Consider the following 24,090-nt stretch of genomic DNA (forward strand, 5'->3'; position numbering starts at 1 on the left):
TTGCCTTAAAATTAGGATAATACTGTAGTAGTTGTACTCTGATACCCATTCTTTCCTTCTTTCATTGTAATAGGATTTTAGCTGAGTATATGCTCTCCCAGAACAATGACTACCTTTACCAATTCCCTTATGCACAGGTGACTGGACATTGTGATGTAAGTCAAAATGTGAGGCAGCTTCTAGAGATTTTTCACAGAGGTGACTAGTCCATACCCCTCCCTCAATTCTTCTCTGCCCTTTCTCCTTCTGCATCCTAGAGTAAGGATGCTGCCATCTTGGACCATAGTATATGAGGGCAAGCATGTAATAATGAACTGAAAGGAGCCTGGGAGTGTTGTTGGAACAGAATTACCATATTATTCCTGGACTGCCAGCCTGGGGTGATTTCTTTATGAGACAGAAATAAAATACAATCAATTTTTTTCCATTTTCTGTCAATATCATTCTAACTGATAGCGTAGACAACAAAGTGCTAGCACCCACCCATTTCTCGCCACTTCCCATTTCCTTCCTGGTTTCTATAAAATTGTCTTTTCACACTCTCTCCCAAAGAGGAGTCTTAAAACACTAAATGACCAGCTGATTGTCCTTGTGTTCTTAAAGTTTGGTGCTATAGGAAAATTGTGCATAGGGTGCCATGGAAGCTCTGAGATGAAGACATGTAAATAGGGAGAGTCTGGGCAAAGGCCATTCTGGGTGATAGAAACAGCAGGTAGAAAGCCATAGAGGCAGTGAATTATAAGGAATTTGGTTGGCATGGCTGAAGTGTAATATGTGAACCTGAGACTGAAGCTGAAAAGGTAGACAGAAGCCTGATACCAAAAGGTCTCTTCTGCTGTGGTCACAATCTTGACTCTTTCAGGCTCTCTTAGAATGTTCTTTCCGAAGAATAAGAAGAGGAGAGTATCTTAGCCATCACTTACCTATATAAGCACAGAATTTAGAGCAGCCTCATACCTATTGGTATATTTTGGGGAAACTGAGGACCAAGGCAATTCTAAGGAGGTGGGGCTGGGAAAAGAGATAAAAATATCAGCGCGAGCCCGACAAATAATCAAGTAGCTCCAGGAAGACTGCCTTGTAAAATTTGTTCTCTTGTCCAGTGATCACAAGACCGAAAATTCTACCATCAATGACATATTTATTAATTCTTATTGAAGGTGTTTCTGAGTTAAGATGAGAAGCAAGGGACATTAAGAAGAGGTAAAATCATTGGCTCCCAAGTTTTGCTGTTCTCTGATGCCGGGGAAGGGTCCTGTGACCATGGAGCCCAATCATAACTTGAGGAACATTTAGGTTGCTTCCATGTCCATTGACAGAGGAATGGATAAAGAAGGTGTGGTACATACATACAATGGAATATTACTCAGCCATTAAAAAGAACGAAATAATGCCATTTGCAGCAACATGGATGGAGCTAGAGCTTGTCATACTGAGTGAAGTAAGTCAGAGAGAGAAAGACAAATATCATATGATATTGCTTATATGTGGAATCTAAAAAAATGGTACAAATGAACTTATTTACAAAACAGAAATAGAGTCACAGATGTAGAAAACAAACTTACAGTTACCAAGGGGAAAAGCAGGGGGTGGGGAAGGGATTGGGAAAGTGGGATTGACAAATTCACACTCCTATATATAAAATAGATAACTAATGAGGACCTACTGTACAGCACAGGGAACTCTTCTCAATGCTCTGTAATGACCTAAATGGGAAAAGAATCTAAAAAAGAGTGGATGTATGTATATGTAAAACTGATACACTTTGCTGTACAGCAGAAACTAACACAACATTGTAAATCAACAATACTCTAATAAAAATTTTTTTTAAAAGAAAGAAATTGAGGGACAGAAGTGATAAAAGGTAAAGGAGACCTGGGGGAAACGCCCTACCTGGAATAACCAGCTGCCTGCCATGGCAGCAGGCTGAGATCAGTTAATGAGAAGTCAGAGGGCAACTGCTGCTGACCACGTCTCCCTCTCAACTGTTTGTGCAGATAATCTGGCCAGGAATAGAAGGAACTACCCCAACAGACTTAAGGAGAGCTGACGGATTAAGGGGAGAACAGCACGCAACTGATACTACAGCAAGGAGAGCAAAATGTGTTGGCTGCCTAATGAGAATCTTCCCTGCCACCACTGCTCTTCCATTTATGTTCCCCAGAGCAGGCTCAGCCTCACTTGCCAAAAGTGGCAGGGGGTGAAAAGACTGTTGGCCTCGTGCCCACCTGGGTACCTGCTGGGAGAATTTTGCACATGCTGCTAAGTGCCCAGTGGCACTCAGGGCTTCCATTTACATTCTTAATTACCCTGAAATTCAGCCACATGGTCCTTCTGCCTGTCTGGACCAGTGCTTGATGGCAGCTGGTGCTAGAAACTTACTGTGCTCCAAGTGCTCCCAGGATCCATCCTTACTCTGTCAGGGAGGGTTCTCCCAAGTCCGTAAGAGGAATGTGCATGTGTGTGTGCACGGGTGTGACACACGTGTGCCTGGGTTTATGTATGTACTTCTTGGTTCCAGACAATGACTTGCATGTATAAATATATGTGGGGGAAGTAGGTGGGTTAAATGCTCAGAGGGTTTCTCTTAACTATCGATGATTTGGGGAGTGTTTTAAGCTTTCCTCAGGAACCAGAAACGTTCTGTGAGGAAGCACAGAAATATTTTGGTAAATAATAACTGACTGCGTTTATCTTTCCTGAAAAAGAAGAGGTAAAGTTTTCAGAACATTGTTTCTGGATTTTAGGGCAGAGTAGATGGAAATGAGGTTGAAAGTGTTTGGGGAAATTTTTGACTTTTCCTGCACGAAAGTTCCCCACATCCCCTTTCTTCTGATTTTGTTTTGGGAGGAAGGTTTTGAAATGGGTATTTGCGTGGTGTGTAATTCTATACACACACACTCACATGCCCATGTATATACACCCATGCATTAACGTGCTTACTCTGTACATACAATGTGCAAGATGTCTTGCTAGAAACTATGGGGGATGAAAAAATAGATCTCCATCCATCCGCAAAGCTCTCAAACTCTGTTAATGAGGAAAAATATATTAGAAAGCAGTTAAGTGTTAGAAGCCAAGCATCTGGTAGGGTCATTATGTGGGGAAAAAGGTCAGAGATGGAGAGAGTCACTCCCACGGCAGTGGTCAGGGAAGACTGGCAAGGAGCTGGAGCATGAACCTAGTCTTGAAGCGTGAAGAGACTGTTCTCAGATGAGCGTGTTGCTGAAAACTGGGGAAATAATGGAAAAGGGCAAACCAATATGGGGGCAGTTACAAAGTTCCCAGCAATCTCACAATGGACTATGGCCATTGTCCCCAGAGCGAAGAGTGACACATCTACTAATTTAGTAAGTGACTACTCTCCTCGAGCCCAGCTCTCCTTTCTGAGTTCACAGGGAGGTCTCATGCCAACTTTTTCTCTTAGCAACACTAAGACTGAAGAGCCAATCAAAAGAGAGGGACAAATAGATAATGGTTCCTGTCCACTCGAAATACTTGCTTGATTAATCGATCAAGTCTTCCTTTTATTAACTTAACTCATTTAACAAAACTTTCATTAACCATCTATAAATTGTCAGGCACTGGGCTAGGCATTGCCCCTAAAATGCTTAGTAAAGAAGCAGTCATAGAAAACCAGCAGGACACAAACTGGGATAGTAATGTATATAGGATGTTCTGGGAAGTCTTGAGGGGACATTCAAGAAACCTGGAAATTAAGGATGGCTTTATGGAGAAGGAGAAACTTTAGCTGAGGTTTTTTCTTTTTTTTTTTTCCTGAGTTTTGAAGGAAAAGTTGGAGTTAACTTGATGAAAGGGAAAGTGTGTCAAATGTGGTAAAATTATACTGTATTTGTAAATATGATGCCAATGTAATAGCCATTGCTGCCTACAGTTAGAATCTCTATAGGACATTACTTCAACCTTGTTTCCTGGACAGACTACTTCAATGCTATGAATCTGATGGTTTATTTCACAGAACCAAAGAGCACTGAGACAAAGGTTATATTAGAACTGTTAATTTTTAAAATATCATGGGATCAAGAATAGTTCTTTTAAGTAATCCACTATTGTTTACATCTTTAGACAGTAGAACACAGGGTTTAATGATATCATTAGTAATATATTTGGTTATAAAATAGAGGGCAGAAGTCAAGAATTATCCTTGAAAATATTCTTTTCTTTTTTTTAACATCTATATTGGAGTATAACTGCTTTACAATGGTGTGTTAGTTTCTGCTGTATAACAAAGTGAATCAGCTATACATATACATACATCCCCATATCTCCTCCCTCTTGCATCTCCCTCCCATCATCCCTATCCACCCCTCTAGGTGGTCACAAAGCACTGAGCTGACCTCCCTGTGCTATGCAGCTGCTTCCCACTAGCTATCTATTTTATATTTGGTAGTGTATGTATGTCCATGCCACTCTCTCATTTCAACCCAGCTTACCCTTCCCCCTCCCTGTGTCCTCAAGTCCATTCTCTACATCTGTGCCTATATTCCTTCCCTGCCCCTAGGTTCTTCAGAACCTTTTTTTTTTAAGATTCCATATATATGTGTTAGCATACGATATTTGTTTTTCTGTTCTGACTTACTTCACTCTGTATGACAGACTCTAGGTCCACCCAGCTCACTACAAATAACCCAATTTCGTTTCTTTTTATGGCTGAGTAATATTCCATTGTATATATGTGCCATATCTTCTTTATCCATTCATCTGTCGATGGACACGTAGGTTGCTTCCATGTCCTGGCTATTGTAAACAGAGCTGAAATGAACATTGTGGTACATGATTTTTTTGGAATTATGGTTTTCTCAGGGTTTATGCCCAGTAGTGGGATTGCTGGGTCGTATAGTAGTTCTATTTTTAGTTTTTTGAGGAACCTCCATACTGTTCTACATAGTGGCTGTATCAATTTACATTCCCACCAACAGTGCAAGAGGGTTCCCTCTTCTCCACACCCTCTCCAGCATTTACTGTTTGTAGATTTTTTGATGATGGCCATTCTGACCCATGTGAGGTGATACCTCATTGTAGTTTTGATTTGCATTTCCCTAACAATTAGGGATGTTGAGTATCCTTTCATGTGTTTGTTGGCAATCTGTAGATCTTCTTTGGAGAAATGTCTATTTAGGTCTTCTGCCCCTTTTTGGATTGGGTTGTTTTTTTTTGATATTGAGCTGCTTGTATATTTTGGAGATTAATCCCTTGTCAGTGGCTTCATTTGCAAATATTTTCTCCCATTCTGAGGGTTGTCTTTTCATCTTATTTATGGTTTCCTTTGCTGTGCAAAAGCCTTTAAGTTTCATCAGTTCCCATTTGTTTATTTTTGTTTTTATTTCCATTTCTCTAGGAGATGGGTCAAAAAGGATCTTGCTGTGATTTATGTCATCGAGTGTTCTGCCTATGTTTTCCTCTAAGAGTTTGATAGTGTCTGGCCTTACATTTAGGTCTTTAATCAATTTTGAGTTTATTTTTGTGTATGGTGTTAGGGAGTGTTCTAATTTCATTCTTTTACATGTATCTGTCCAGTTTTCCCAGTACCACTTATAGAAGAGGCTGTTTTTTCTCCATTGTATGTTCTTGCCTCCTTTATCAAAGGTAAGGTGACCATATGTGCGTGGGTTTATCTCTGGGCTTTCTAACCAGCTCCATTGATCTATATTTCTGTTTTAGTGCCAGTACCATATTGTCTTGATTACTGTAGCTTTGTAGTATAGTCTGAAGTCAGGAAGCCTGATTCCTCCAGCTCCATTTTTCTTTCTCAAGATTGCTTTGGCTATTCGGGGTCTTTTGTGTTTCCATACAAATAGTGAATTTTTTTGTTCTAGTTCTGTGAAAAATGCCCCTGGTAGTTTGATAGGGATTGCACTGAATCTGTAGATTGCTTTGGGTAGTAAAGTCATTTTCACAATGTTGATTCTTCCAATCCAAGAACATGCTATATCTCTCCATCTGTTTGTATCATCTTAATTTCTTTCATCAGTGTCTTATAGTTTTCTGCCTACAGGCCTTTTGTTTCCTTAGGTAGGTTTATTCCTAGGTATTTTATTCTTTTTGTTGCAATGGTAAATGGGAGTGTCTCCTTAATTTCTCTTTCAGATTTTTCATCATTAGTGTATAGGAATGCAAGAGATTTCTGTGCATTAATTTTGTATCCTGCTACTTTACCAAATTCATTGATTATCTCCAGTAGTTTTCTGATAGCATCTTTAGGATTCTCTATATATAGTATCATGTCATCTGCAAACAGCGACACCTTTACTTCTTCTTTTCTGATTTGGATTCTTTTTATTTCTTTATCTTCTCTAATTGCTGTGGCTAAAACTTCCAAAACTGTGTTGAATGATAGTGTTGAGTGGGCAACCTTGTCTTGTTCCTGATCTTAATGGAAATGGTTTAGTTTTTCACCACTGAGAATGATGCTGGCTGTGGGTTTTTCATATATGGCCTTTATTATGTTGAGGTTAGTTCCAGCTATGCTTATTTGCTGGAGGGTTTTTATCAAAAATGGGTGTTGAATTTTGTTGAAAGCTTTTTCTGCATCTATGGAGATGATCACTTGTTTTTTATCCTTCAGTTTGTTAATATGATGTATCACATTGATTGACTTGGGTATATTGAAGAATCCTTGCATTCCTGGGATAAACCCCACTTGATCGTGGTGTATGATTCCTTTAATGTGCTGCTGGATTCTGTTTGCTAGTATTTTGTTCAGGATTTTTGCATCTATGTTCATCAGTGATATTGGCCTGTAGTTTTCCTTTTTTGTGACATCTTTGTCTGTTTTTGGTATTAGGGTGATGGTGCCCTCATAGAATGAGTTTGGGGGTTTTCCTCCCTCTGCTATATTTTGGAAGAGTTTGAGAAGAATAGGTGTTAGCTCTTCTCTACATGCTTGATAGAATTCACCCATGAAGCCATCTGGTCCTGGGCTTTGTTTGTTGGAAGATTTTTAATCTTAGTTTCAATTTCAGTGCCTCTGGTTGGTCTGTTTATATTTTCTCTTTCATCCTGGTTCAATCTCAGAATGTTGTGCTTTTCTAAGAATGTGTCCATTTCTTCCAGGTTGTCCATTTTATTGGCATATAGTTGCTTGTAGTAATCTCTTATGATCCTTTGTATTTCTGTAGTGTCTGCCGTTACTTCTCCTTTTTCATTTCTAATTCTATTGATTTGAGTCTTCTCCCTTTTTTTCTTTGATGGGTCTGGCTAATGGTTTATCAATTTTGTTTTTCTTCTCAAAGAACCAGCTTTTAGTTTTATGGATCTTTGCAATCATTTCCTTCATTTCTTTTTCATTTGTTTCTGATCAGATCTTTATGATTTCTTTCCTTCTACTAACTTTGGTGTTTTTTGGTCTTCTTTCTCTAACTGCTTTAGGTGTAAGATTAGGTTGTTTATTTGAGATGTTTCTTGTGTCTTGAAGTAGGATTGTATTGTTAAAAACTTCCCTCTTAGAGCTGCTTTCGCTGCATCTCAAAGGTTTTGGATCATCGTGTTTTCATTGTCACTTGTTTCCAGGTATTTTTAAATTTCCTCTTTGATTTCTTCAGTGATCTCTTGGTGATTTAGTAGTGTATTGAGTAGCCTCCAAGTGTTTGTATTTTTTACAGATTTTTTCCTGTAATTGACATCTAGCCTCATAGTGTTGTTGTCGGAAAAGATACTTGATACGATTTCAATTTTCTTAAATTTTCCAAGGCTTGATTTGTGACTCAAAATATGTTCTGTCCTGGAGAATGTTCCATGAGCACTTGAGAATAAAGTGTATGCTGTTGTTTTTGGATGGAATGTCCTTTAAATATCAATAAAGTCCATGTTGTTTAATGTATCATTTAAAGCTTGTGTTTCCTTAATTATTTTCATTTTGGATGATCTGTCCATTGGTGAAAGTGGGGTGTTAAAGTCCCCTACTATGATTGTGTTACTGTCGATTTCCCCTTTTATGGCTGTTAGCATTTGCCTTCTGTACTGAGGTGCTCCTATATTGGGTGCATAGATATTTACAATTGTTATATCTTCTTGGATTGATCCCTTGATCATTAGGTAGTGTCCTTCTTTGTCTCCTGTAAAGTCTTTATTTTAAAGTCTATTTTGTGTGACATGAGAATTGCTACTCCAGCTTTCTTTTGATTTCCATTTGCATGGAATATCTTTTTCCATCCCCTCACTTTCAGTCTGTATGTGTCCCTAGGTCTGAAGTGGATCTCTGGTAGACAGCATATGTATGGGTCTTGTTTTTGTATCCATTCAGCCAGTCTATGTCTTTTGGTTGGAGTGTTTAATCCACTTACATTTAAGGCAGTTATTGATATGTTCCTATTACCATTTTCTTAATTGTTTTGAGTTTGTTATTGAAAATCTTTTTCTTCTCTTGTGTTTCCTGCCTAGAGAAGTTCCTTTAGCATTTGTTGCAGAGGTGATTTGGTGGTGCTGAATCCTCTTAGCTTTTGCTTGTCTGTAAAGGTTTTGATTTCTCCGTCGAATCTGAATGAGATCCTTGCTGGGTAGAGTAATCTTGGTTGTAGGTTTTTCCCTTTCATCATGTTAAATATGTCCTGCCACTGCCTTCTGGCTTGCAGAGTTTCTGCTAGAAGATCAGCTGGTAAATGTATGGGGATTCCCTTGTATGTTATTTGCTGCTTTTCCCTTGCTGCTTTTAATATTTTTTCTTTGTATTTAATTTTTGATAGTTTGATTAATGTGTGTCTTGGCGGCGTGTTTCTCCTTGGATTTATCCTGTATGGGACTCTCTGCACTTCCTGGACTTGACTGACTATTTCCTTACCCATGTTAGGGAATTTTTCAACTATAACCTCTTCAAATATTTTCTCAGTCCCTTTCTTTTTCTCTTCTTCTTCTGGGACCCCTATAATTCAAATGTTGGTGTGTTTAATGTTGTCCCAGAGGTCTCTGAGACTGTCCTCAATTCTTTTCATTCTTTTTTCTTTATTCTGCTCTATGGTAGTTATTTCCACTATTTTATCTTCCAGGTCACTATCCGTTCTTCTGCCTCAGTTATTCTGCTATTGATTCTTTCTAGAGAATTTTTAATTTCATTTATTGTGTTGTTCATCATTGTTTGTTTGCTCTTTAGTTCTTCTAGGTCCTTGTTAAATGTTTCTCGTATTTTCTCCATTCTATTTCCAAGATTTTGGATCACCTTTACTATCATTACTCTGAATTCTTTTTCAGGTAGACTGCCTATTTCCTCTTCATTTGTTTGGTCTGGTGGGTTTTTACCTTGCTCCTTCAACTGCTGTGCATTTCTCTGTCTTCTCACTTTGCTTAACTTACTGTGTTTGGGGTCTCTGTTTCGCAGGCTGCAGGTTCGTAGTTCCCTGTATTTTTGGTGTCTGCCCCCAGTGGGTAAGCTTGGTTCAGTGGGTTGTGTAGGCTTCCTGGTGCGGGGGGACTGGTGCCTGTGTTCTTGTGGATGAGGCTGTATCTTGTCATTCTGGTGGGCAGGACCATGTCCAGTGGTGTGTTTTGGGGTGTCCTGATTTTAGGCAGTCTCTCTGCTAATGGGTGGGGTTGTGTTCCTGTCTTGCTAGTTGTTTAGCATAGGGTGTCCAGCATGGGAGCTTGCTGGTCATTGAGTGGAGTTGGGTCTTAGCATTGAGATGAAGATCTCTGGGAGAGGTTTCGCTGTTTGATATTACGTAGAGCCAGGAGGTCTCTGGTGGACCAATGTCCTGAGCTTGGCTCTCCCACCTCAGAGGCTCAGGCCAGACACCTCACCAGAGCACTAAGACCTGTTCTTTAGGAATTCTGGGGCATTTTTTCTTTGTTTTTTTCTTTCAGGTATTTTTTTTTCTTACTTAGTTGTGATGAAATTTCCAGGAATGAAGCAATAGGCAGGTGAATGGTCTCCAATTCAAAGCCAGGCGTTTCTCAAGCTCTTGCTACTTCTTGTTTTCCTGGTTTCCCTGGAGGGAGAACCAGGAGGTGGTGCTGGGCTCCATCCCTACTCTTTCCCCATGCGGACTGATGCACACATGTCCTCTGGCTGCCTCTGCTTTTGGAGGGGTAGCCCAGTTATGAAGGGATCTTTATAGTCCTTTCTGGTGTCCAAGGTCTTCTGCTAGTTTTTAGCCAGTGTCCTGTGAGAACTGTTGCATCTATAAATGTATTCCTTATGCATCTGTGGAGAGAGATGAACTCCACGTCCACCTACTCCTCTGCCATCTTGAATATCTCTCTGAAAATATTCTTGAAAAATATTTTTAAAGGTCAGGTCATATTAACGAAGACCAAAGAGTGCTGTATGTGTATTTAGGGGGAAGGTGGTTCACAAAAGCATGGTAAATCATCCTTGGATGAGTATATCAAAAAAGAAATAAAAATTACAACTGCAGTCTATTTATAAAATGATGACAATGAAAACTGTTTACCAAAACTTAAAGGATATGGCCAAATTTCTAATTAGAAGTAAATTCATTGCCTAATATGACTTAGTTATGAAAAATATATAATCATTTTTGTCAACTAGCTAGAAAACTGAAGGAAAGCAGGAGGAATAAAATAGTAAAGAAAACAATGGAAATAAATAAATTAGAGAAAGAAAAAAGATGAGTAAATTTTAATCAGAAAATAAAGAAAAAAATTCATCACATTTAGAATGAATGAAAAGATATGTAATGCTGTATATGTACTATGTATTATTAAAGTAATTTTAATGAAAATGTTGTAAGTGAAACTTCATGCTACTTTGAAAAACACAATACAGTGGTAAATGTCTAGGGAACTTACAAATTATCAAAGTTGATTCGAGCAAAAATGGAAATATTTTATGGATGAAATAATATGGCAAATATTTCAAAGGATTATTAAGCAATTATTCTATTAGATAAAAGTTTTAGGGACAGATATTTCCACTAAATTCTTTTAAATGCTAAAAATAATATGAACTGTAAAAAGTATAAGAGCAGAGAAAAATATTGAACATATGTAATACATTTAATAAAGTAAATAATAAACTAAATAACGAAATAATAAGCTAAATAAATTTAATAAATTAATGAATATGTCTAATTCATTTATTATAAAAGTGATACCAAAAATCTTACCTATAATGTATATAATAATACTATGGAATTTTATTTTGAATTTATGAATGTGGATATAAAAAATTCAAAATAAAACACTAATAAATAAGCAGTAAACTAAATAGACCAATAAATGAAGTTAAACAGTATGGTTTAAAAAAACTATATTGACATAGAAGAGTGAATTCCTGAATAAAAGAATCCAAGTTTATTAAAAAAAAAAAAAACTATCTCTCAAAAAGTCAAAACGTGGAAGGCCACATGATCATATCAATCACATCTGATAAATTTTAGTATCCAGTATTGAAAAAGAAAATCATAGTGAAGTAGGACAGTGTTCTTTCTTAATATGAAAAATATATCTTGCTAATTACAAATATCAAGCTCATTAAAATTGGCAGGAGTTGAGAGGGAAGATGCTTTCATATGAAACAGAAATAAAATTATTCAAAAGGAAGAAACTTAATATTCATAATTTTCAAAATACTTTAGAATTAGAATAACAGCATTGGATCAAGTGGTAGGTAACAAAGCACATATATGATATTCAATTACTTTTCTACTATAAATATTTAGAAAATATAAAGAATAAAAGCATCCACTCAAAGCATAGCAAGAATATAAATAACTACAATAAAATATGTGAAAAGCTTATATTAAAAAACAGAAAAATAGAAACCAATAAAAACATATTAAAAATTAAATAGAAACTGACCAAGCACATAAATAGGCTATCCTCCAAAAAAGACAACGTATGCTTAGTGAATATAAGAGAAGTATTCCATTTCATTAGAAGTCAAAGAAAAGAAAAAATAATGAAATACTATTTTCCACCTATCAAATTAATAAAATTTTTTAAAATAATATTTTTTAAAAGAATGTTGAGAAATTGCTCTTGTCAATTGCTGTTAAAATGAAAATGGCTACAGATGTTCCAGAAAGTGACTTGACAATAGTTATCAGGAACCACAGAGAAGTTTCTACCATTGGTCCTGGTAACTCTACTCATAAAAATATATCCTTGTAAAATTATGAGAAATGTTTGAAAAGATTATGTACAAGTCTCTTCATCATGAGTTTATTGTAGCAAATTATTAGAAGCAATCAAAATGTCTAATACTAAGGAGTCTGGAATATGATGTAACATTTTAAGACCATTACAAATCATGTTTGCATAAAGCAGTTAATGACATGGGAGAATGCACATGATATAATTTATCTATGTATATCTAGAGAGAGAAAGAGAAAAAACTAGGAGGAAGCACACCAAAATATTAACAGCTCTAAACCTCTTTGTAATAGGATTACAAATTATTTTAAAATTATTTTTACATTTTTCTTCACCTTCTAAAATTTCGAGAACCTCAGTCAGACCAAAAGCTTGAAGAACATTCCTGGTTATATTTTCTTTTGGCCAGGACCAAACATGACTGTCTGTCACGGCATCTATGTTATGGCTAACATATTTGTACTGCCTTTTTCTTTCAGTCTGATATTTTATTTTTATTTTATAACTTTACATTGATGGTTTCTCCCCTTCCCTACCCTAGGGTCTGTTTCAATCCTTTGTGGAATGAAACGAGGGACTAAACAAATAGGCAAATGGGAAGAAATGCGAATTGTATGTCCTAAGTGATTTTCATACTCAATTCTATTCAGTTTGAGTCCAGAACATGGCCTTGGAGCCTTCCACTCTGAGGTCAGACTTGTTCTTCTGTGTCTGATTAAACATTTCAAGAGAGAATGCTCATGGGCCATTGACGATCAAGCTCAGAGCTCCTGGGAGCTGCAGTCCTTCTTATCCTTATGTCAGCGCTGGGTAAAAAGCAGTGACATTTGAGAGAGAAGGCACGGGCGAATCCTACCACATCTTCATTCTCCACTTGCTATGCCTAGAAGTGTGGTTGGAATCTTGATCATGCTCAGTGTTGAATGGACCAAGTAAGAGGACCCTTCTTGTTACTGAAACCCTTTTAACTTTGGACAAGATTGAGGCAGATCATTTCTCCATAAAGTTCAGTTCGTTTTTTTTTTTAAATCTTTTTAATGTTACAGATTAAAACTAAATTTTAGCTATGAAAGTTTGAAGGGAAGATCCACAAACCACCTTAAATTTTCCCTTTTCTCATGAGAGAGAGAGAGAAAAGGTCATTCTATGAAATACTTGACATAATGCTACTCTGATAATTCTGAAGAAATGTGAGTCACTACACAACCATTCTCTCAACTCAGGACAAAAAACTCATGGAATTACTGTGCTTTTAATCCAAAGAGTTGGGTGTTTGGCATTCCACAGTGCTTTGCAGTATCATGCCAACCAGGGGAGCCTCTCATGAAAACAGCGTGTTGTTGAATTGTGGGTTTTAGCTCTCTTGGGTTGATAAATGGCCGTTGATTTTTTAAGACCCTTCTTGAGTCAAGAAAGGATTATTGGATTAAGGTGTGTCCGGAAATATTTTAAACACTTAATGTAATTTACATCTCAGTACTGGGGATTACTAATTAGAAGCTGTGCATTGTGGAATTTTTTTTTTCCTTAATAGGAAGAGATGTAATGCAAAATCACTTACACATGAAGGTTAAGTTTGTTTGGAAGACAGAATTTAACAGTGTAGCAATTCTTGGAGTTAATGCTGAAGGATATTATGATCTGCTTTTGGACGTGTGTTTGCGTGGGAGTATGTGTCTACGTACATGTGAGATTCGTCTGTTGTAGGAGCAAGAGTTGAGCAAGCGGGAACCAAACAATAGCTCTTTTCGTTAACAGGTGGGGTCACGTTCTATCTGAGATGACTGGCTAGAGAGCCATGGAATGAATGCTAAATGTTGCTTTGTTTCCTACTTGAGTTTCAGCACTGTATCTGCCCTCCTCCCTTCCTTCCTCCATGTTTCCCTCTACCCTTCCCTCTCTTCATAATATACCGTTGTTTACATACTTCTATGCAGCAATAAAAAGCGCCAAAGCAATGTTAAAGCCAGGTGTAACTAGTTGGTTTAATTCTAATAGATTTTATATTTATTTGTTTTTACATTGACTTGGCCTCCTTACTTTTCTCCATCCTACTTGGAAAAAGGAGATTTCTCATTGTATGGTCCTATGTTTTCCATTTTATTTCTCAAAGGGGAAAAAAAAAAGAAGAGGACTGTGGGAGCAAAAAAATAGTAGCACAATATGGATTCATGAAGATTTAGTCCAAAATTCTCTCTCTCTTTTTTTTCTCAGACAAGGAACTTGAATCTCAAAGCAAATGAAGACGCTGTCGTCTTTTTAAAACACTCATTTGGGAGAAAAACATCCTAAAACTGTTAGGAACCTTGAAATATGACTGTTCTTTCCCATTATATTCAGTAGAACACATTGTATTATTGGCCTTTACGCTTGCGACTGCAACAACAAACCCCAAATGATATAAAGGCTCAAATATGGAAGGAGTTTACTTTTCTCTCAGGTAAAGCATAAAATAGCTGTTCCAGATTGATGCACATCTTTTCCCCAAACGGTGATTCAAGGACCCAGGTTTCTTCCACCTACTACTCCATCATCAACACTCTGGCTTCCAAAACTGTCATCATCAATCTGTGTCAAGTTAATGGTATGTGAAAGATTTTTTTTTAGGGTCAGGACTTCAAGCCCATCTTCACTTCACTTGTGTTCACTTAGGCTCAAATTCCACTGGCTAGAGCTCAGTCACACGGCCACATCCAACAGAAAAGTAAGGAAAGGGTATGGCCTAGCTATGTGGCAAGGAAAAAGAGTATACAGGCTTAGTGAACAGCTAGCTATGCTCTGCTCTCAACTGAAAATTCTACTTGCTTTGAGCACTTTCAGTGACATGTTGCTTCACGAGCAAATGTATTGGACCATGGTAGGCAGGTAAGATTTGGCTATACACAGAAGTGTGAATCAGAGCACAGCCTCTGTACAACACAAGGGTGTCTCAAAAAGTAGAAATATTTCTAAAAAAAAAAAAGTAGAAATATTTCTTTGTGTCCATTTCAAATGAAAAATGGAGGATGGGGTCTAATGATAGATTGACAGGCATCTGGAGACACCTGTTTGGGGACCAAGACTAGAGTATAGGAGGGTGTAATAAGTAGGCAGAGGAGCATCATTCTGGTCGGAAGTTATGACCAGTGGGAGCATTAGAAACTTGCACTGTTGTTCCAACTATTATACTGGCTAAGATCTAGGCATGTTGACAACCTTTACCATCAGGGTATAGTCATGACAGCAGACCCGGTGTGAAAAATCAAGACTGAGCAAAGCTGCATCTGTCTGTTCCAAAAGCTATATTATTTCCTTCTATCATTTTGCTCCACACAGGCAAACTGATTGATAAGTTATAGTCTCTGAGCCTCCATTAATTTCACTAAGGGCATTTCACACTTGTACAATAAATGTTTGAATTAAGACATTTCTTTTCTTCTGAAATTGAATTGCATGTTAACTGGTTATTGGCTGTTGCTTCTGGTCCACACAATTACAGATAAGAGCACTGATCTGGCAAGAAAACAAATTGGCTCTTAAAAGAGGACAGTTTGGATTTGACAGCCACAGATGATGAGGTATCTCTCTAATGGACACTGTGTATCACCATCAGAGGTGTGAGAGACCTGCAAACCCTTTCTCGCAACTGCCCACTTCTACCCTTTGATCTGCCTTCCCCTTTCAGCACACATTAGCTGAACCCATTGAGAGGGAATAATGCCTCGAGTTACCTGGATGGTTGGTGAGTCTTGAGATAGGCAGAAGTTACTAGGAGAAATCTTCTTGGTGCAATCAGGTAGCATTACAAGTGATGTTGGTTCCAACTACAAATGCCTGACAGTCGACAGGTGTAAACAACCTCAGCCACACACGCCCAAGTACTTCCCCCAGGGATGCTAGACCATCAGGGGTATCACCCAGATATTTCACTCTATTGGAAAGAACCCGGATTCTGGCCACCCTGGCTAGAGGACAGCTAATGTGATGTATGGTTAGGGTAATTTGCCCAGAAATTGGTTTGCTGGCGTTTAGGGACTTGATCTGAGCTCAAACCTTTTGGGAAGAATGACTCAGGTCTGGCTCTATCTAGTGACCTCAATACAGAAATAGAACGCCCTGCTTCCTTGTCAGGAATATCAGCAGATTGACCTCTGCCCTTCTCCTCTATCCTAGTCAAGGTAGGAGGCCCCTGGTGAACAGCTCAGCACTGCCAATCTGATATCTCAGCTGCCCCCAATAGAAGCCATCTTGGGGTAGATTCCTTTGACTTTTAAGAGTCATCTATACTATTCCTCCAGTGTAAGATGATCTCATTGTAAAACTCTCTCTGTCCCCAGGGGAGTGATAAGCAGCATTCTCTTTAAGAGTTTCAGGTCAAAGTCCAGATTCCCAGGTTTATTCCAGCTCTGGATACATCTAAAAGAGGCTATTACTTTCCAGGGGTCAAGCTTTCAGATCTTACCCCATCGAGAAGATAATAAAAAAGCACTTGTAGTTGGATTTTATTCATCATCTATATAATCACTGAAATTATAGATGAAATAGGCCATTATGTCATCCCAGCTCTCTTGCTGGCCAGTGTGTGTGTATTTTCTCTTTTATGACATCCCATAAAAGCATCCTACACAGGGTTAGATCATAACAGTCTCTCAGCCATTTGTGGCAAGTGCAAAATATTCCAAATGAACTGAGTGTCTGCCTGATTTCCACCTGGAAGATTCTGGAGATGGCGGAGTCTGAGCAGCCGTGCCTTTTTCCTCATCTCCCCCATCTCTGTGATGGCAGCATGGCCAGCTCTGTCTGGACAGTGGTATAGGACCCGTGTCATTATGGGCTCTGACAGAAGAAGCTCGGGTGGTTCCCTGGTCATATTTGTCAAGCGGATCCTCCATGGGAGGCTAGAGGCATATTATTGGAGAGTCAAAAGTTTTTCATGAGAAGTCTTCTATGTCATATTTTCATTTCGATGATATTAAAAACACATTTGCACATATTCTGGGGCATCTGGAAGACCTCGTAACTGACAACTGCCACGTGATTCCAATGCTCCAATTGCATTTGTGTTAGGGCCAAGGAGTATGTTTCACGAATGAGAAGAGGGGTGAGGTAGAATTCACTTGCACTCTAGTGAAAACCAGAGGACTTCAACGTGTACTGAAGAAATGGTGATTTCTTAGAATTGTCATAAAGAGAAATACTGAAGGGTTGGAGTCATTGCATAGCAGGTGACAGCAGAGGAAGACCAAACTCAAAAGCAAGTACATATGCCATAGCGCTTGGAATCACACTCACATTCTGAGCAAAAACTAATTTTTACCAAGCTGTCGTATGTCATACTAAATTAATGGTAATAATTCCAGTATTAATTTTTTAGTTTTATTTGCAAATTAATTTTGACTGTATTGCTTAAGGGCTAATATACATAAGGAGTTTATGCCTAGTTTAACGGTTATATATATTTAAGAAACATTAAAATACAGTGAAGTCAACATGGGGCTACATGACAGTTGTTTTTCTATAAAAAGACATTTATTCACTGATCAAGTTGAAGAAATACTACTTTGGAGGATTACCTTGTGTCTTTCCCAGGTTTGACTATACTTGTTCTACCTATAGCTCCAAGAGCTATCCACCGAAAGCACCATTTTCTAATTTCAGTGAATTTCGAAGTCGAAGGATGGGACTAGACTGGATCATATTTAAGGAGGAGGAAATGATTTTCTTTCACTTTTTCTTGCAGGATGTTCTGGCCACACCACTGGAACAAGACCTTCTATGGATATCTCTGAGCAATTGCTCACAATATTGAGAAGTGAGAGAAATGGATGAGTTGTATATGCCCTTCCTAGATACTTCCTTCTGTCCTCTGATAAGAAGAAGGTGCATATAGCCTTTTGATAACAACCTGTCTCATAAAAAGTGGTCAATAAGCCGAATGAAAGGACAACCCAGGTCAACAACAAGAAGCCACTGAGACATGAAATAGACATTAGACATTGGTTAGTTGATCAAAGAATATTCCAGTAGGATGGAAGATCTCTTCCAAAGCAGTCTTTGGAAAGTTCCCTGATGCACAGTCTATTAAGTGGGGTTCCCAGGGGTCTGGTGTAGATTAAGCTCCTTCTTTCATGTTATAAATTAAAACAGAAGAAATCTAGTCCACTAGTCCTCCAGGCAAATGCTTGATTGTTCTTTGTAGGAATCCCCTGACATATCAGATTAGGTGGGTTTGGAGGGAGTGAATCATCTGGAGATTTATCTAGGCATGTAGAGTAAAGTAATGAGCAGAAAGGTGCTCAAGGGAGCTGCTGGGAAAGAATTATGCCAAGAACACAGAGAATAGGAGAGGGTGGAGGAAGATGGGGCAGGCAAAAGGCTGTGAAAGGTTACGTTAACGCATCCCTATTGTGTGCCCGCTTTCTTTTTATATTTTTCTCAATGATAAGATGAAAAGAATTGATTGAGCCTGAGATGCCAGCCACAGGCACTCACATCCTGGCTTCTCTTTGCTATCAAAAGTGGCGTGGCGTGAAGGATGACTTCTTTTGAAGAAATGTCTTCTCTTTCACTGACCACTCAGCTCTGGTGGGAAAGGATATCTACCCAGGGAGTCACAGCAGGTGAGTGGGAGCTGGTAGCCTGGGACTGCACCTGAGTTCATGGCGGGGCAGATGGAGTTTATCTCCAGCCTAGAAACTGTCTTTGGACAACTCACTTTTTCTTTTTATGCCTCAGTTTTCTCACCTGTAAAATAAAGGCAGGGATGCTCCTTACTTTGGGAACTGTTATTGGGGTATGCCTCTCCCTTAATTACTTTGAACTTTATGGAAGGGACAGTTCTCATGCAGTTCTTTCTTTATGATCCAGGTTAACGACTGTCTCCACCCTGTGTTCCTTGGCTGGCCCCCTTCTCATCATCGACCTTTGGGAATATTGCTAAACAGGTTTTTCCTCTGCTATTTCTCTTATCCTCTCAGAAATTTCCTCATTTCAAAGAAAACTGAACTTGATGTCTGAAGAAGTGGAGAGTTAATTTCTCTTTTCTTCCACTTACTGTGGGTGTAGTATGTATGACTTGGTCTCATTGAGCTGCTTTTTCCTCATCTATAAATTGGGACAATCTCAAGAACCTTACAGGATTGTTGAGGGTAAGAGGTGTGAATGCTGTTTGTGAACTGTAAGGGCTGCTCCAATGCCAGGTACTAGACCTGGCAGTTAACGGAGCAAAATTATTATTCAGAGTCATCAAACCAGGAAGTCTTTGTTTTTAGGGGCTTTATGACATCATCTTGGCTGGTGCCTTGATTCTGTGCTTCCTGACTCTCCCTGACTCTGACACAAAATTTTCAGGTGGGACGCTGGAGTGCACTGAGATGCCCAATAACCTGAATCTCTTACCCTTTCTGATGGAGTCCCAATCACTTACACAATGTCAATGCCCCTGCACATTTAAGGCTGAAGATGGAGGCAAGAATGAGACTCTCTGGGCAGGGTTCATAAGTTTACTCCTTTGCTCCAACAGCATCTTAAACCCACTTTTATTATAATATTTATTACCATGACTTATAATTGTTTACCTGTTTGTCTCTCCCACTGGACAATGAACTCTAAGGGAATATGGATTATTTGCTTGTAATGTCCAGAACACAGTACAGTGTCCAGTGCAGAGTAAATGTCCAATACTAAATGAAGCATTACTGCTGGAATTTTCTCTCTTCCTTCCTCACTCATCACCCATGAGCACCCCCCCAGCACTGGCAATCTGGCCATGCCTTGTATTCTGACTGAACTCCAACCCCTGTTGTTCCCAGAAATCTGATTATCCTCTAAACTTTAATCACAACCTTTCACCTGACACTGCCCACGTGGAGTACACGGCCCCAGGGTTGAGTTCCATTAGCCTGTATGATCTGCTATTTGCATGTTTTTATGGAAACTGATGGAAGTGCTACATATGTGCAAAAAGGAGAGAAAAGGAAAAATAGAGGGAAAAAAAAAACAGGCTCAGAGAACAGGGGAGAGCTGTAGAGGGAATGTTTTGGCATTTGCTTGGCTATAAGAAGGCTACGTGAAATCTATGAAAATAAAAACTCTATGGATAAAATTAAGCTTGGCTTAGAGACTAATGTTTCCCAAAGTACATTGAACAGAAACGAGTTCTATTGATGTTATTATGTATTAACTTTAAAAAGTGTTCCATGTTCAAATAAGTTTGTGAAGCAGTGTTATATAAAGTTAAATAGGTTTCTTTACCCTAGAACACCTAATAGCCTTTTATATGACAATGTAACTTAGACATCTTCAAGAAGAAATAGTCACACTGCTTTGAACAAGTTTTTGATCATCCTTAATTGGAGAATTCCATAGGATCAAATGTTCCTTGGAATACATTTTGGGAAACGCTGCCACAGAGATACATATTTGAATTTTAAGATACTTGATCATTGATTCCAAGGTAACATGGAGTAATATGGGCCTAATGGTAATGCAATTAGGTAGATTCTTGCCTGATTAAACCACTATCTTCAAAGGGTTTGATTAATAGAAGGCTGGCAAGCTGGGCGTATTGTTTCTAGTTGTCTGCTTCCAGACTGTTCATGTCCCTACCCTGGTCAACCCGTTCATAACCACAGAATTTTATACTTTGCTTCAAAGAAACTATTGATAAAAACAGAAGTTTATATGACAAACAACAGTCTGTAACATCCAAGGATTCTGGTTGTTTTCAAAGTCAGTATGAGTTAATGTACAAGATGGTTACCGAAACACACACCTAACCAAATGCTAAATCGATAGTTATTTAGTGTCACCAGTTCAGGGGAGACAACAATCCAATTGCCTTGTGCCCTTTTGGACCCCACATTTTAGTGGATACAATAATAAACAAAAGTGTCTTTATGGGAAAATAACAAAGACAGTGATGGGTTTGGTGGCCATACAGTGGAATAAAACGTCAAAGAAATTGAGAATGTTGACCCTCAAGAAGAAGCAGCTTAGCGGAAGGATATGATGTCTATTTTAAAATGTTTGAAGAGTTGCACAAGCAAAGGGGAGTGTTATGGGCTGAATTGTGTCCTCCCTCCCAAATTTACATGTTGAAGATCTAACTCCCATAACCTCAGAATGGGCCTGTCTTTGCACATAAGATCTTTCAAGAAGTAGTTAAGTTAAAATGAGGTCATTAGGTGGGCCCTAACTCAACATTACTGGTGTCCTTATAAGAGGAGATTAGAACACAGACCCACATGCAGAGAAGAAAGACCAGGTGAAGACACAGGGAGAAAGAAGATGGTATCTACAAGCCAAGGGAAGAGTCCTCAGGAGAAACAACCCTGCTGACACCTTGATTTCAGACTTCTAGTTCCCAGAATTGTGAGAAAATATATTTCTGTTGTTTAAGCCTCCCAATCAGTGGTGCTTTGTTATGACAGCCCTGGCAAACTAACACAGGGAGTGTACTAAATTCATTAGATGGTAGACTTCTTAAGGAGGAAGCTTTGTTCTACATGTCTTTGTATGGAATCTTGTCACATAAGAGGGAGCCAGGAACATGCTCGAAAAATGAATGTTGAATGAAGAAACAGTTATTCTCTGGGTTAGCAGAGGAAGAGCTAAGACCAATGCATGGAGCAACCAGGGTGAAGGCCTGTGGCTCAACCAAGGAGTGGGTGGTTTGCAAGGTAGTGAGCTCCCCAGTCCTTGGAAGTGTTCATTCGGAGACTTCCTGACTACCTGTTAGGTCTGTCACAGAAGAGACACCTGAACTGGTAAGAGGGCTCCTAGAAGACCCTGGAAGTCTTTTCCATGGATCTCTGGCTCTCTGGAAGTAGAAAGGAACTTCCTGACACTCAGACGATTAACCAGGCATGATTGCCTTCCAGTAGCACCCAAAGATAGGCAAAGCCTACAATGGGCATCTTCCAGAGGCTGTGAGAGTCCTGGATTAAGGGGGAACTTCTGAACCACTTATTGGTGTGTGACTTTTGATGTGTCCTTGTCTACAGTATGTGAGCAAATCTATTCTAATCAGGTTCAGTGTTTTAAAACAAAGGCAAAATAAATGGACAAGTACGAGTGCTGGATGGCAGGGTCCTGATGTGGCAGCAGGAAAACGTATATGGAATGAAATCTTCCAGCCTGTGAACTTGGGCATGAACGGCCTGAACATTGCCAGAGGACACCCAGAAGGCAGTGGGCATTTGTACAAGCTTTCCTCTTTATCATTCCTATAATCACTGGATGCTCCTGATCTATTCTTCTGTGGATCTAGCCTCAGATGTCGATAAAATAGATGCTTGCCTACAAGATGAGACTTGAGAAGACGTGGAAATGGTCTCTTTTGTCTCTAAGCACCTCCTTTACCAATCTGCCAGGAGCTTCATTGGAGATGATCTTTTCCAAAAGATATTATCTCTATTAGCATGAAATCCCTCATATTTGCACAGTACTTTTCTGTTTACTAAGCTCTCTCACATTCATTATCTGTGATCCTTCATCCATCCGTGGCTTTTTTCATCTCCATGAATGCGTCATGCTTTCTGTGGCACAGAATCTTCCCATGTTCTTTTCCCTCTTGGCTAATGTACCCTTCCAAGTACCCGTACATCTCTTTCATAGTCGTCACCACACCTGAGGATGATCTGTTCTTCCTGTAGGCTTTAAGTTCTATGAGGGTGGGAACGAAGTCTGCTTTGCCATCTGCTCCATCTTGAGGCCTGGTGTAATCTCTGGCACAAAATGAACACTAACTAAAGTTTCTTTAAATAAATGAATGAGTATGAATGGCCTTTACTTTTATAATAACATCACATAACCCTGTGATGTTATTATCATTCTTATATTACTTATAAGTTTGGGAAAAACTAAGTGGTTGACCCAAAATTTCACAGATTACTCAAGATGTAGTCTCCTTGACTCCAAATTAATAACTCCTTCCCCTTGTATCACAGCTATCTCTATTGGTAACATGAATCTATGTTCTTCAGGACATTAATAGACTTCATGTTGACCTGGATGAAATGGAGCTGAAAGAATGGGGGTATTTCTAGATGATAAAAAGAAAATATTATCATTTGGCCTGTGCACACTGCTAAATTTATTGTTTAAGTGATACTATGATGCAGGATAGGATGGCTTCCTGAGGATTCTTAACCCACACCTACTGACAGTCAAGACTGATGCAAAGTTTGTTTATCCACAGGGGTGAATGGTGTGGGCACCGCCATCCTGGATCTGCAGGATGTGTAGACACTGTCTGACATATAATTAAGCCGATTAGAAATGAGACCCTTAGAACTGTACATGCAGGTGTGGGGATTCAGGAACAAGGAAGAGTGAGGGGAAGAGGAGCGAGAAGGTGGCAGCAATCACGGGCAAAGAAGTATGACAGTCTGCCTGGGCCATGTGGCTGACACCCCGCCTGACGCTTGTTTTGACTTTTCTCTTACTGCACAACCGGTGCATGCAGATGACTTTACATCTCATAGCAAAATGTGCGACATCAACGTGCTAAGCAAATGCAAACAAAAATATGCTTTCCTCACTCCAAACAAATCTCTCACACATCGCAATGATGCGGTGGCATGGCGAGAGACGGGAGACCCAGGGCCTCAGGAACCAGATCTGCTCATTGTTTAAACCACTCTCTGGGATCCACAGAAATGCACTGGGAGACCAATGTCAGCCATATTGGATGACTTGCTGTTATTTGGACATGGCCTGCACTTTGATTTCACTCATCCATGCATGCATGAAAGCATGGTCTGTCCAACTCACTCAACATTTATTATGCACCTGCTGTGATCCAGGCAGAGCCAGGCACTAGAGGAGCGGCTGTGAAGGACACAGGGGTGAGCCCTCTGTATAGCCTGTCTTTTAGGAGCTCATAGTTTCCCTGCTTTTGCTCACGCATGGCCCTCAGCCTGGGATGGAGCTCACTCTGCTTTCTCCTTATGGAAATCCCTCCCATTCCTGAAGGGCCAGTTTGGGAGCACCTCCTTTCACTTCTTCACCATGCCTTCCCACAGTGAGAATGAATCACTTTTT

The 24,090-nt window shown here is 39.2% G+C and overlaps 1 long non-coding RNA gene across 2 annotated transcripts in view; it reads left to right on the forward strand.

Annotated features, from left to right (window-relative positions):
• LOC125965154 (uncharacterized) overlaps nt 1–20,129 on the forward strand; it is a 294,584-nt gene extending 274,455 nt beyond the window's left edge. For both annotated transcript variants that reach the window (XR_007478727.1, XR_007478728.1), the window contains exons 3-5: nt 17,786–17,925; nt 18,492–18,665; nt 18,913–20,129. This is a non-coding gene — a long non-coding RNA (uncharacterized LOC125965154). The remainder of the gene's footprint in view (nt 1–17,785; nt 17,926–18,491; nt 18,666–18,912) is intronic.
• Nucleotides 20,130–24,090: the final 3,961 nt, after the last annotated feature.

Source organism: Orcinus orca, chromosome 8 (genome assembly GCF_937001465.1).
Source record: "Orcinus orca chromosome 8, mOrcOrc1.1, whole genome shotgun sequence".
In the NCBI taxonomy this organism is placed as follows: Eukaryota; Metazoa; Chordata; class Mammalia; order Artiodactyla; family Delphinidae; genus Orcinus; species Orcinus orca.